Here is a 13,550-nt window from a genome sequence, read left to right as displayed (position 1 = left end):
TGGACTAAATAACTCCTCCTTCAGATTCCTGCCACACCCTTTTTCAACCACTCCAAAAATTCCTTCTGCATGTGAGAATTGAGAGATAGTAGAAGAAAATGAAGAATGAATTGCAGGAAACACTGGCACATAATTTTCATTCAATTATAATATATTCTGTTATATTATAGCATTCAGGAACTCAGTCTGCTCCTGGGTAGAGTAGGCTACGGACTCACACACAAGAGGAAATGTTTGGTTCTACTAGGGTCAAGAAGATAATAATCATAAAAAATTCCGGACTATAGAGGTTCTGCAAAGTATTTTATTGCCTTAATATAATTTCTATATGGTATTTTGCTTTAAAATCCTTTCATACAAATAAAGAGATACTTGAGTGTAGAAGAGTATTTATGGCTATGTGCAATATGCATATTTTTGTTTCTGAATTAACTTTCCTTTGAACCCAGGGCAAGTACTGAAGTCAAGAATTCATATTCCCTTACCTCGTATATCTTCAATATATACAATTTTTGTCTGTCAATTAAATAAAGAAGAAGAATCCATATTCCTAAGTGACTATGATGGCATTGCAAATATTGACTCTAAATCTATTCTAATTCTGTAAAGGTGGTGATTTGTAGAAGGAATGTTGAATAGCCCTCATTGATAAAAACAAGCAATGCTCAAGATGTGTTGGCTAGAAATAATTTATAAGCTCCAATGCCTTTTTTATGAACTAGATATAAAAATCTGCCACGTACAATTGCAAACCTTCACAGTATCATTTTCACTAGAACTTATTTGGGACCGGAGTTCTGTTAGCTTAACAATGTTTCTATTACCTTATCTAGCCAGAAGGTAGTTGATCTGGAGTACATCTCAGAAGGAATCATTCAAACATAGAACATTTGGATTGCCTGAGGGCACAGAGTAGGACTTCATGTTACAAGAATGACAGGTCTTGTGCCTGCTCAGTAAATAAATACACAAGTGGTAGAAGAGTTTGCAGAAAACTTACTTTCTTATTCCACTAGCAGTGAGGTAGAGAGCAAGGAAACCTACAAGGCCTGCTCCCTCTAACTTCCAGGGGTCTCTTCTACTACTTTATTGATTTAGATCAGTTGACAACAGGCCCCCTCCTGGACCATTGTCTTTCTTTAATCTCTTTTGAATAATAACTCTGAGACAGTGGAGCTATGACAATTAATTCCTACATTTGCATAACATGCTAAATTTATACAAATTATTTGAAAAGCCACGTAAAGGGATAAATGATGCACAAAGTATCAAAACCACCTGAGACAGCTCTGAGGGACTCAGTTTCCTCACACAAAATCTGGTGTACAATGAAAGCAGCAGCATCTAGATTTGGTATATCTCCCTTATTATTCAAGAAAAGCTGATGCAAAATAGAAATGACTGGTAGTGTAAGAACTGAGTAGGCCAGGAAAGATCCTTTTAAAGATCTATTAAAATAAGCACAAACCAACCCTGCAGTTATTTACATATGTAATCTCGGAGAAGCACATTTTTGGTTAACAGTTTCTATAGAATGAGCATTATTTATTACCCCAATTTCCTAGGTCCTAGTAGTGGATATTAATAGGAAAAAAAAATGAAATGGTCTTTTGTAACACCTTAAATCTTCATAAAGTTTATCGGCTTCCAAAATGACATAATTAGAGAGCTAAGGGCAGGCAAGAAGAGAATGAGATTGCTCCCTCAAAGGGTAATTGGAGTGCAATTATTACTTAGTAGGAAATTGTCTGTTGCATAATTTTCTTATTGTTCATTGCTGCCACTTCATTATAATATGAAAAGAGTTGAACAAATCCAAAAATAAACAGTATAGTCCTAAAATGCTAGATTGTCCTAATAAGCATAAACATCTTTAGATTATCAGTAAAAAAAAAATGTTTTAAGGTTTGAAGGTCAGAGTTACAATGCATAACATCTCTAGTATAGGATTTAACTTAAACTGAATGCATAGACACAGTACCAACACCTCAAATAAGAGCACACTGCTCACATGAAAAGCACTGGAATGGATTAGCCTGTTGGCACAGAAAGGATATAGTGGCCAACTGAAGAATTCTATTCTGGGAATTGAATTATCACACTGATCTAATCATGTTCAAACCAGCTGCATAATTCTTAAATCCCGACCATGAAGTTGAGTAAAGTTTGAAACTGAAACAATTGTCCAGATCATTTAGATTTGGGGGGAAAAAAGATACACATACTTTAGCCTAAAATAATCACAAATCACAGGTAGAGGTCTAAATATCAGGATAATAAACTAATTCTATTTCACAGGCAACCATAATAATAGATGTGATTATTCTGATAAAGTAACACACAAAGATATTCAGAACAGTCACGCTTCATTGAAGTATACATTGGGTTGTCTAATTCTATTGTCTTTCAATAGAATTTGCTTTCCATACTAAAAATTCAACTTGGGTAGTTTAAAAAAGTTAAGACTCTCCCTTTTGTCCATTTTAACTTTATTTCCCCTTGGGGGTTGTATCTTGTGATAAAGGTGAACAATAAGAGGTTATTGATCATTTTTGTTATGTTGAATGGGGCTTTGTATGTTTTGCTGTTGATCTTTGGGTTTTTGTTTTGGTTTTTCTCTTTGACAAAAATAGGGTCAAATTGGCAATATATTTAGTATTTCTGTTTGCTTTCCAATGGTTGTTTTTAAATAGATGTGTAGATTGAATATCATGTATTTTACACAGCATCTCCAACCCACATGCTGCCCATCCATTTCAGGGAGAAACAACAACTCCTTGGTTTTGTTTTTTTTTTTTTTTTTAATTTTTTATTGTTGGCTGTTCAAAACATTACATAGTTCTTGATATATCATATTTCACAATTTGATTCAAGTGGGTTATGAGCTCCCATTTTTACCCCATATACAGATTGTAGAATCACATCAGTTACACATCCATTGATTTACATATTGCCATACTAGTGTCTGTTGTATTCTGCTGCCTTTCCTATCCTCTACTATCCCCCCTCCCCTCCCCTCTTCTCTCTCTGCTCCCTCTACTGACATTCGTTTGTCCCCCTTATATTATTTTTCCCCTTCCCCTCACTTCCTCTTGTATGTACTTTTGTATAACTCTGAGGGTCTCCTTCCATTTCCATGCATTTTCCCTTCTCTCTCCCTTTCCCTCCCACCTCTCATCCCTGTTTAATGTTAATCTTCTTCTCATGCTCTTCGACCCTACTCTGTTCTTAGTTACTCTCCTTATATCAAAGAAGACATTTGGCATTTGTTTTTTAGGGATTGGCTAGCTTCACTTAGCATAATCTGCTCTAATGCCATCCATTTCCCTGCAAATTCTATGATTTTGTCATTTTTTAATGCAGAGTAATACTCCATTGTGTATAAATGCCACATTTTTTTTATCCATTCATCCATTGAAGGGCATCTAGGTTGGTTCCACAGTCTAGCTATTGTGAATTGTGCTGCTATGAACATCGATGTAGCAGTGTCCCTGTAGCATGCTCTTTTTAGGTCTTTAGGGAATAGACCGAGAAGGGGAATAGCTGGGTCAAATGGTGGCTCCATTCCCAGCTTTCCAAGAAATCTCCATACTGCTTTCCAAATTGGCTGCACCAATTTGCAGTCCCACCAGCAATGTACAAGTGTACCCTTTTCCCCACATCCTCGCCAGCACTTGTTGTTGTTTGACTTCATAATGGCTGCCAATCTAACTGGAGTGAGATGGTATCTTAGGGTGGTTTTGATTTGCATTTCTCTGACTGCTAGAGATGGTGAGCATTTTTTCATGTACTTGTTGATTGATTGTATGTCCTCCTCTGTGAAGTGTCTGTTCAGGTCCTTGGCCCATTTGTTGATTGGGTTGTTTGTTCTCTTATTGTCTAATTTTTTGAGTTCTTTGTATACTCTGGATATTAGGGCTCTATCTGAAGTGTGAGGAGTAAAGATTTGTTCCCAGGATGTAGGCTCTCTATTTACCTCTCTTATTGTATCTTTTGCTGAGAAAAAAACTTTTTAGTTTGAGTAAGTCCCATTTGTTGATTCTAGTTATTAACTTTTGTGCTATGGGTGTCCTATTGAGGAATTTGGAGCCCGACCCCACAGTATGTAGATCGTAGCCAACTTTTTCTTCTATCAGACGGCGTGTCTCTGATTTGATATCAAGCTCCTTGATCCATTTTGAATTAACTTTTGTGCATGGCGAGAGAAAGGGATTCAGTTTCATTTTGTTGCATATGGATTACAGAACCCTAAAGAGAGAAATAGAAGAAGATCTTAGAAGATGGAAAAATATACCCTGTTCATGGATAGGCAGAACTAACATCATCAAAATGGCGATATTACCAAAAGTTCTCTATAGGTTTAATGCAATGCCAATCAAAATCCCAACGGCATTTCTTGTAGAAATAGAGAAAGCAATCATGAAATTCATATGGAAAAACAAAAGACCCAGAATAGCAAAAACAATGCTAAGCAGGAAGTGTGAATCAGGCGGTATAGCGATACCAGACTTCAAACTATACTACAGAGCAATAGTAACAAAAACAGCATGGTACTGGTACCAAAACAGGCGGGTGGACCAATGGTACAGAATAGAGGACACAGAAACCAATCCAAAAAACTACAACTACCTTATATTTGATAAAGGGACTAAAAGCATGCAATGGAGGAAGGATAGCATCTTCAACAAATGGTGCTGGGAAAACTCCTTGGTTTTTGAACTACAACAGCACAATTACCGTGCATCTACATTGGTCCATTTCTACTTCAGCTTATTATTCCAGGGGAAACACTAAGACAAAGAAAGCCAAACAGATCCTTGGGAGTTTTGAGATTTAGAGAGAATGGTATCTGCTGACAGCAAAAGCTAAAAGACAGAAATCTCAGGGCTTGTCAGGAGGTCATGTGTTTTAGTCTATGTTCTGCTGCTATAACGTAGTATCATTGACTGAGTAATTTACAAAGAAAAGAAGTTCATTTCTTACAGTTCTGGACACTGGGAAGTTCAAGATGGAAGGGTTGCATCTCATAAGCATCTTCTTGCCACATAACAATATGGTAGAAGGCATCACCGGGTAAGAAAGTGTGTGAATGAGACACAGAAAGGGGAAAGAAAAGACTGGAACTTACAACAAACCTACTCCATTAATAATGGCACTAATTTATTCCTGAAGGTACAGCTCTCATGACCTAATCATCTCTTAGAGTTCCCATCTCGTAACACTGCAACAATGGCAATTGAATTTCAACATAAGTTTTAATAGGGTCACTCAAATCATAGCACTATGTCAACTACCACTTAGGAAAAATCCACCTGTGGAAAGAGAAAATTGTTAAACAAGTGGTAAGAGAAAAGAGAGAATCCAAGTTGAAGCTGAGACCCACTGTCATTCCTTCCCTCATCCCAGTTCTGTGTTACTTCTTGAGCCAATAGATTTTCACTTGAGCCCAAGCTTGAGTTGGGCATCTGAACTAAACTCATACAAAGTACCATGTAATACCTGATTTTCTTATAAACATAGCATAAAAAAATAAGGATAAAACATGTATTACAATAGGAAAAGAAGTCTCCTAAATCACACTTCAATCTATCTCAAAGCTGGCATATAAACAAGGTAAATTTAGTACATAACACTTCATCTCCTGGAAACAAAAAATGACTATTTAACTCTCCTCATCTGATTGTGCTACTCTAAAATTCAGGTACATGATTTAATTTTCACAATATTTGTTTTAATTAGCTTTTTCATTGTTGTGACAAAAACACCTGACAAGAATGACTTGGAGAAGGAAAAAGTTATTTAGGGCTCAGGATTTCAGACTTCTCTGTCCATTGTTTTGGGCCCAGGGTGAGGCAGTACATCATGGGGGAAGGGCCCAGTGGAGGAAAGCTGGTCAGCTCATGGCAGGCTCAGGAGATACAGGGTATGGGGAAGGGGGAGGGGACATAAGGAAGCTGTACTCTTTTAGGACATGCCCCAGTGACTCACCTGCTCCAGTCATGCCCCACCTACCTACCATTACCAGCAAGTCCATTCAAACCAGATGACCTGATTAGATTACAGTCCTCATAAATCAATCATTTCTTCTCTGAATATTTCTGCAGAAACATATGAACTTTGGGGGACACTTCGTATCAAAACCATAAAAATACTGGTAGTTTATACTTAATATTATACAGAACTAAATCAATATCAATTTTAATTTTTTGAAAGAAAATTGTGAATGTCAAGCTTATTTCAATTTCAGTGAGCTCTGTGGTATTTTTACTTTCTCTAGATCTATATCCTTGAGTTTCACAGTTAACCTTGAAAAAAATATCAGTGCCCATTCCTGGTAGCACAGGGAGTCTGATAAAACTAGAGGTCCATAACCCCAATTTCAAAGAATTATTGTTATTTTACATGTCAGATGGTTCTCTGAAAGATCTCCCATGAAAGGTGTAAGTTTATTTGACTTGACTCAGAAGTCATCCAGAGCTAAAAGCCTTATGGAGGAGACATTTGTCAAAAAACATTTATATGAAAGAATTTGCACTACAGCTTCCTTAGACGATAGATAAAAATTGGGGTGAACAATAGACTAATGAGAGATTGAAAAGGAAGAATGAAGCATGAGATGCTCATAAGGGCTTTGTAAACTTTCAAGGCTACTGAGAACCTAAAGGGCATACACTTCTCAGGGTTGTGCATGTGCTCAAGAAAGACATGGAACATTTTAGACCCACCCCCTGGCTGAACTTGGGTTCTGTGAAAGCAGGAACTGAAAGCAAACACAACATTTTAAACTAACTGACTGATTGTCAAAAGCCTCAGTTCTCATCACATGTCCCCCCACCCCCAAAAGACCTGGAATATTAATCAAGAACATGTATGGAAATCCATCCAACCATTAGATAACCACTAAGCTAGCTGAGTAGAGACTGCGCTGGCCATGCATGACACAGAATACAGACTTCCCAGAATTAGTTCAGAAACCTACTAGAGAAACTCACTACCAATAATAAAACAAGAGGTAACAGCAAAATACCCTGAAGGGGGGAGGGGTAATCTGATTTCCAGAATTGCCATAATATTATTTAAATTATTATTTAAATGTCTGGGTTTTAACAAAAAATTATCAAAAAATGCATAAAGGGCTGGGGTTGTGGCTCAACGGTAGAGCACTAACCTAGCACGTGTGAGGTGCTGGGTTTGATCCTCAGCCTCACATAACAATAAATAAAATAAAGATATTGTGTCCAACTACAACTAAAATAAATATTAAAAAAATAAGGCCCATACACAAGGAGAAGATATCAATCAACTATAGGATTCTAATTAGAATAAGTTATATTCCATGTATGTATAATACGTCAAAATATACTCTACTGTCATATATACCTAAAAAGAACAAATTTAAAAAAAAGAAAAATATAAAAATTATAACAATCAACAAAAGTTCTCCCTAAGGGAGCCTAGGCATTGGACTTTAGAAAAAGAACTTAATCCTTTTTTTTTTTTTTTTGTTATTGTGATACCAGGAATTGAACTCAGGTGCACTAAACCACTGAGCCACATCCCTAGCCCTATTTTAATTTTATTTAGAGAAAGAATCTCACTGAGTTGCTTAGCACTTCACTTTTGCTGAGGCTGGCTTTGAACTCTCGATCCTCTTGCCTCAGCCTCTGGAGCCACTGGGATTACTAAGTTATAGGTAATGAGCTAAAAGAAACCATATCTGAAGGACTAAAGAAAAGTATAATATGTTGTGTCCATAAATATTGAATATGAATAAAATAATACAAATTGTAAAAAAGAAATGAAATGGAAAAAAGTTGAAAAGTACAATAACTGAAATAAAAATTTACTACAGGGATCAATAGCATATTTAAACAAACAGAAGAAGATTCAGAGATCTTGAAATTAGATCAATAACAATCATCCCATATGAGTAACCAAGGGGGAAAAAGCAGAACCTCAAGACTTATAGGACATGGCCCATCATACTAACATATATGTAATGGGAGTCCTAGAAAGAGGAGAGAGGAAGAAACAGGAAGAATTCTGGAAGAAATAATGACTTGAAATTGCCAAAACTTGCTGGAAATCATTGATCTACATATCAAAGGGAGTCCACGAACTTAAGAATAATATCAAAGAGGTACATATGCAGAACCGATTAGAATCAACCAGCTGAAAATCAAAGACAGAATCTTGAAGGCAGCATAAGAGAAGTGATTCATCAGGACATGTCATTCTCAACAAGAATAAAAGCTAATCTCATCAAAAACCACAGAGGGCAGATGGTGGTGGGATGACATTCTAAATGCTAAAGGAAAAATGTTAAAAATTCTATATTTGGTAAACTATCCTTTAAAAATAAAGATAATATATTCTCATATAAACAAAAACTGAGCATGTTTGCTGCCATTTTATAAAACATGCTACTCCAGAAAGTCCTTCAGGATGAAAAGAAATGGTATTTGCATATAACTGAAGTTTATTCATAATAACATAAAAATAACAAGTAGGGAGAAATAAGTTTAACCAAATGAATACAGAACCTGTCTATTATAAGTACAAATCATTGTACTTATAATACAATGTTGAAGGGAAGAAAACTTAAATAAATGAAAAGATGTCCCATGCTCATGGACTGAAAGACTGAAAATTCTTTAAATGGCAATTCCCTCCAACTGTATCTGAAAATTCAATGCAATTCCAATAAAAATACCAGCTACTTCTTTTCCAGAAACAGACAAGCTCATTCTCAAATGCATATGGAAACTCAAGGGAGCCAGAATAACCAAAACAATATTTAGAAAGCAGAATGCAGTTGGAAGATTCAAACTTCCCTATTTCAGAACTTATTACAAAACCACACTAATAGGTAAATTGCAGTTTATAACACAAGCATAGACAAAGATCAATGGAATAGAGTTAAGATTTCAGAAACTGTTACCTGTGCGGTCAACTGATTTTTGACAAAGTTGCCAGAACCATTCAATGGAGGAAAAAAAAAGAGTCATTTTAACAAATGGTGCTAAAATAACTATTGTCCCCAAGCAGAGGAATGAATTTGTACCCCTACTTCATACAATATATAAAATTTAATTCAGAATATATCAAATACTTCTGCATTAAAACTTTAGAAATGTCCCATTTAATTCTCAAAATGCCCTTTTAGATAAGTCCTATTTCAACTCCATTTCATAATTATGGAAACTCAAATTTATCACAGGTGGTGAAAGATAAGCAACATAAATCATAAGTCACATAAATGAATATCAAGGAACTAAAACTGGGGTCAAGAAAACTCTACTCCAGCATAAATACAACTTGGGAAAATATTTAAAAATATAAGGTACTTGAATTATATTTAGAGAAAGACAAACCAGTACTCATTTCTTAAGGATAATACAACAATTAACATAATACAAAGAAAAGAAACCATTCAGGTCCTAAAAATTATCTTTAACAGCATTTCAGAATACAGTAAGGGTAGCTTACACTTAATTGAGCAGAAAATCCTACAAGTATGTGCTATCATCCTCATTTTACACATGAAGTTGAGGTTTGGAAAATACTATTAACTAAAAGGAATCGCTAGTAAGTTGCAGAGGTGGAATCTAAATTCAGACCAAATTTGTGCCAGTTTCACACTTTCTCACATGTAAAATGTGAACAATAAGAATTTGTGAATTTTCAATAAGAATTGTAATTACAGATGGTTGATACAAAGGAGATTTAAATATATCCATATGGTAATCTAATGACCTAATAATTCACCTGAATTTGTGTGGACATAGCTAGAAAACTCAATTCTATGAATTCTGATATTCCAAACCCAAAGATAAAAGTCTGTGTTTCTATAACAGTGTTCCTTTTGTTCAGCTTTTTTTTCCTAGTTGATTGCTAATTAATGCCTAACTTGAATTATATCTTTGATAGTCAACATACATAAATTTCTCTTCTTAGTACATTTGCCACTACCTGCACAATTCTGCATATGCAAATTTAGGCAATTCAAGGGAAATATTGATACTAAAATAAAGCTGAAAGGTACATTTAAGGAACCCTATACACATAAAATAAAATACTGACATTTCTTTTCAATATTCTTCATTGACAGAATGTGAGTTGTCATAGTGGCAGGTTCTGTGTAATACTAGGCATATACCAGTTATTATCACTGCATAATAAAGCAATGCAAAATTAGCACCTTAGATCAACAGCCACTTTATCTTTTACAATTTTCAGGATTGGCAATCTGAGCTCAGCTCAGCTTGGCAGTTCTTCTTATGATCTTGCCAGTTCTTCTTTTGATCTTGCCTGGGGTCACTAATGTACCTGTAGTCAGTCACCTGGCAAAAGAGTTAGGCTAGATAGTATAATATGATTTTGTTCATATATCCGGCTGTTGGTAAACACATGGTCCTTACTCCCCACATGTTTTCTCATCATCAAAGGGGCTAGCCTGACCTACTTCTTATGCCAATTGCTGGGCTCCAGAGGAAAAAAAAAGAATCTGCAATTTCTGCTGAAGACTTGATTCAAAAGTTGCCCACTAGTTTTACCACATTCTACAGTTGAGGGCAAGTCATGAGACTGGTCCACATACAAGTCCACGTTTTCTTAAGGGGAGGGGCAGAAAACTCACAATGCAAAGAGAATTTTTCATCTTTTAAATTTATTTTTTTTAATTGGACTTAGGGAAGAACTTACTATATACTATATATAGTATGGCAACTCCAAAGATTCTATCAACCCAAGCTCTATTTGTCCCTTTGAACTAACTGCACCTCTCAATTGTATTGTTCTCATTTCCTTAATAATATTCAACCTGAAAGCATAAAATATATGTCATTAAGTGGGAATTAAAGTAATATTAGGCAGTAGCATTTTCGTTTTTCTAAAAAACTTTCTCTATAGAATACTAAGTCATCAGAATCAACAAACTAGAGCTATGTAGAACAACACGGAAAGCTCTGTAAAGCTTTTAAAAGCTTTTAAAACTCTTAAAACAGCGTAGTATTTATATAAATTAAAAACACATACATACATAAGCATATTGCATAAGTATACAACATTGCTTGTGCTTTTGGTGAGACATGCATGTCCCAGATGTATAAAACACCAGAACAGATGTGGACATGGATGGTGGATAGGATAAAGCATGGAAGCCTGAATCAAGTATGAAGGGCAAATAAAAAGATAAAACAAGAAAGGACAGAAGATAATTATCTGTCACAAAGAGAGAAAAATAATTCAGTCAACTCAGTGCATCTGAGATTTTTTAAATACCTAAAATATTGTAAATTATATATATATAAATTTATATGAAAGATATCTGAGCTATAAAGTAAAAAATTAGTTGTCCAATGTTTATCCAATTTATGTAAACACACACACATGCATACACACTTATGCTTGTTTATGTTCATAAATATCTGACAGTATGCATATAGCACTATTAAAACTGGCTGTGTCTGATGAATAGACCTGAAGGATAAAGTTCTATTTTACTTAATGTTTGGATTTTTTATTGTGAAAAATGTAACTACAATCAATTTTCAAAATTGTAGTTAGTAAGCCACAGGTATTTGAAGTCAATATAATTTGGATTGTATTGATAGAGAACTTTTCTCTGAAAACTCAATTCTACAACATGTATTTCAGATTCAGTGAAATGTGCAAGAAGGAGGAGTCATATATACAGGTTGAGGGCGTTTGATAGTAGCTTTACACCAGACATGTGTGCCCAAAAGGAGGCTAAAGGAAGTAAAAAGATAGTGGAGAATACTGGTAATACTAATATACACAAAATTAGAGGGAGTGAGGGAGGGAGGTGGGGGGAGAGGGAGAGAGAGAGAGAGAAAGCACTTATGCAAATTGTAAATAATTTCACCACAGGGTTGGGAGGGATCAGGCAAGCTGAGCTGGGCTGACAACCGCATGAGAAGTTTTATGTAGTTTCAGAAACTTATTCTTCCTGGCATACCTTTTTCTCCCAAGCATATTTAAAAACAGCTCAGCAAACACAAAGTGCCATGTTATATAAGTGCACATTACTTATATGGAATAGAGAGCATGTTCAAGGAGTAGAACCAAAAACACCTCATGGCACTCCAATGAGGGCAATACTGCATGCTATTGGGAGTTTGGCATGTCTCCTTAGTGTGTGCGTAAGTTACCTCTGCCCAACAACAGTCTATGCTGAACCTGTTTCTGTGCTAAGAGATCTTTTAATGCTTTAATAGGTATTTTTAAAATTTTTTCTTTTGTAGTTGTAGATGGACCTCATGCCTTTATTTTATTTGTTTATTTTTATATGGTGCTGAGAATCAAACCCAGTGCCTTACACGTGTAAGGCAAGCACTCTGCCACTGAGCTACAGCCCCAGCCCCAGCCCTGACAGGTATTTTTAATATATACATATATAAAAATCACGAAGCAGTGCCTGTCATGGAAAAAGCAATCGATAAATTGAATTGCTTTATTTAGTATGTATTCAATGCCTACTATATGTCAGCTATTGTTTGAGGATCTGTAAAAACAGCAGTGAACACAATAAACAAAAATCTATCATCTAAAGCTTTTAATGGGAAGACAGGCCAAAAATTAATAAGTGTAAAATACAGTACATCAGATGATGATAAAGTTTATGGAGAATGGAAAAGAAACAGAAAAAACAATTGGAATTAGCAGGTCAGAGTGGGGTTAAAATATAAATAGGATGGTCAGCAAAGGTCTCACTGAGAGAATATCTCATCAAACAGCTAAAGAAGGTAAGGGAGAGGTGCTTCAAGAAGGCTTCTGGTAGTAAAATCATTTGACACACATCTAGTAAGAATTGACCAGTCCATGGCATTATCCCAAATTCCGTATGCAAAGTAGCAAAAATAGCAAACAATTATTGGATACTTACTGTGTGCTGAGCACTTACTTTCAATATTTGCTTAATCTTCACAGAAATGATGTTTTACAAAGGAATTAGAGTAGTTAAGTATCTTATACCAGGTCCGTCAACTAGGATTAGTACTGGCAGCAGCACTAGGATTTGAACTTAGGGCTTAGACAGCCAGGCAATTATCTGAACCTCATGTTTATTTACTGAGCACAAAATAATTCTGTACTCTCACAAGTTCTATTTTTCTGTTATAACAGTTAATATGGTGCTTAAGATATTACTCACACAATCATTTTTTCAATGCTTTTGTCACACAGGACTGAACACAGTTGGAGGCTGGAATCAATCAAAGCTTCTCTCAGTCACCACTGAATCTGTAGCACCTAACATAGTGTCAAACAACAATGGAGACACTCAATTCATGTCTTCTGAATCAATAAAAGTGTCATTATTAATCATCATAATTGGGAGTATAATTTCACTTGATGCAATGAGCACATATTATTTTCCCCAGATTTCAAAAAAAATTAAAGAGAAAATTTAAGGGCACAAAGTGGTCTTAAAATTCTGAATGACATGATCAAGGTAGGGCTTTGGAAAGACTATTCTGGTTTATAAGTTGATGCCTGTATATTTGCTGATCCAGCATTCCTGCTGAAAT

This window comes from Marmota monax, unplaced genomic scaffold (assembly GCF_021218885.2).
Source record: "Marmota monax isolate L192 unplaced genomic scaffold, Marmota_monax_Labrador192_F-V1.1 WCK01_AAM20220418_F8-fsc00061, whole genome shotgun sequence".
In the NCBI taxonomy this organism is placed as follows: domain Eukaryota; kingdom Metazoa; phylum Chordata; class Mammalia; order Rodentia; family Sciuridae; genus Marmota; species Marmota monax.
The sequence above is the reverse complement of the archived record's forward strand: the minus strand, read 5'-3'. Positions refer to the sequence as shown.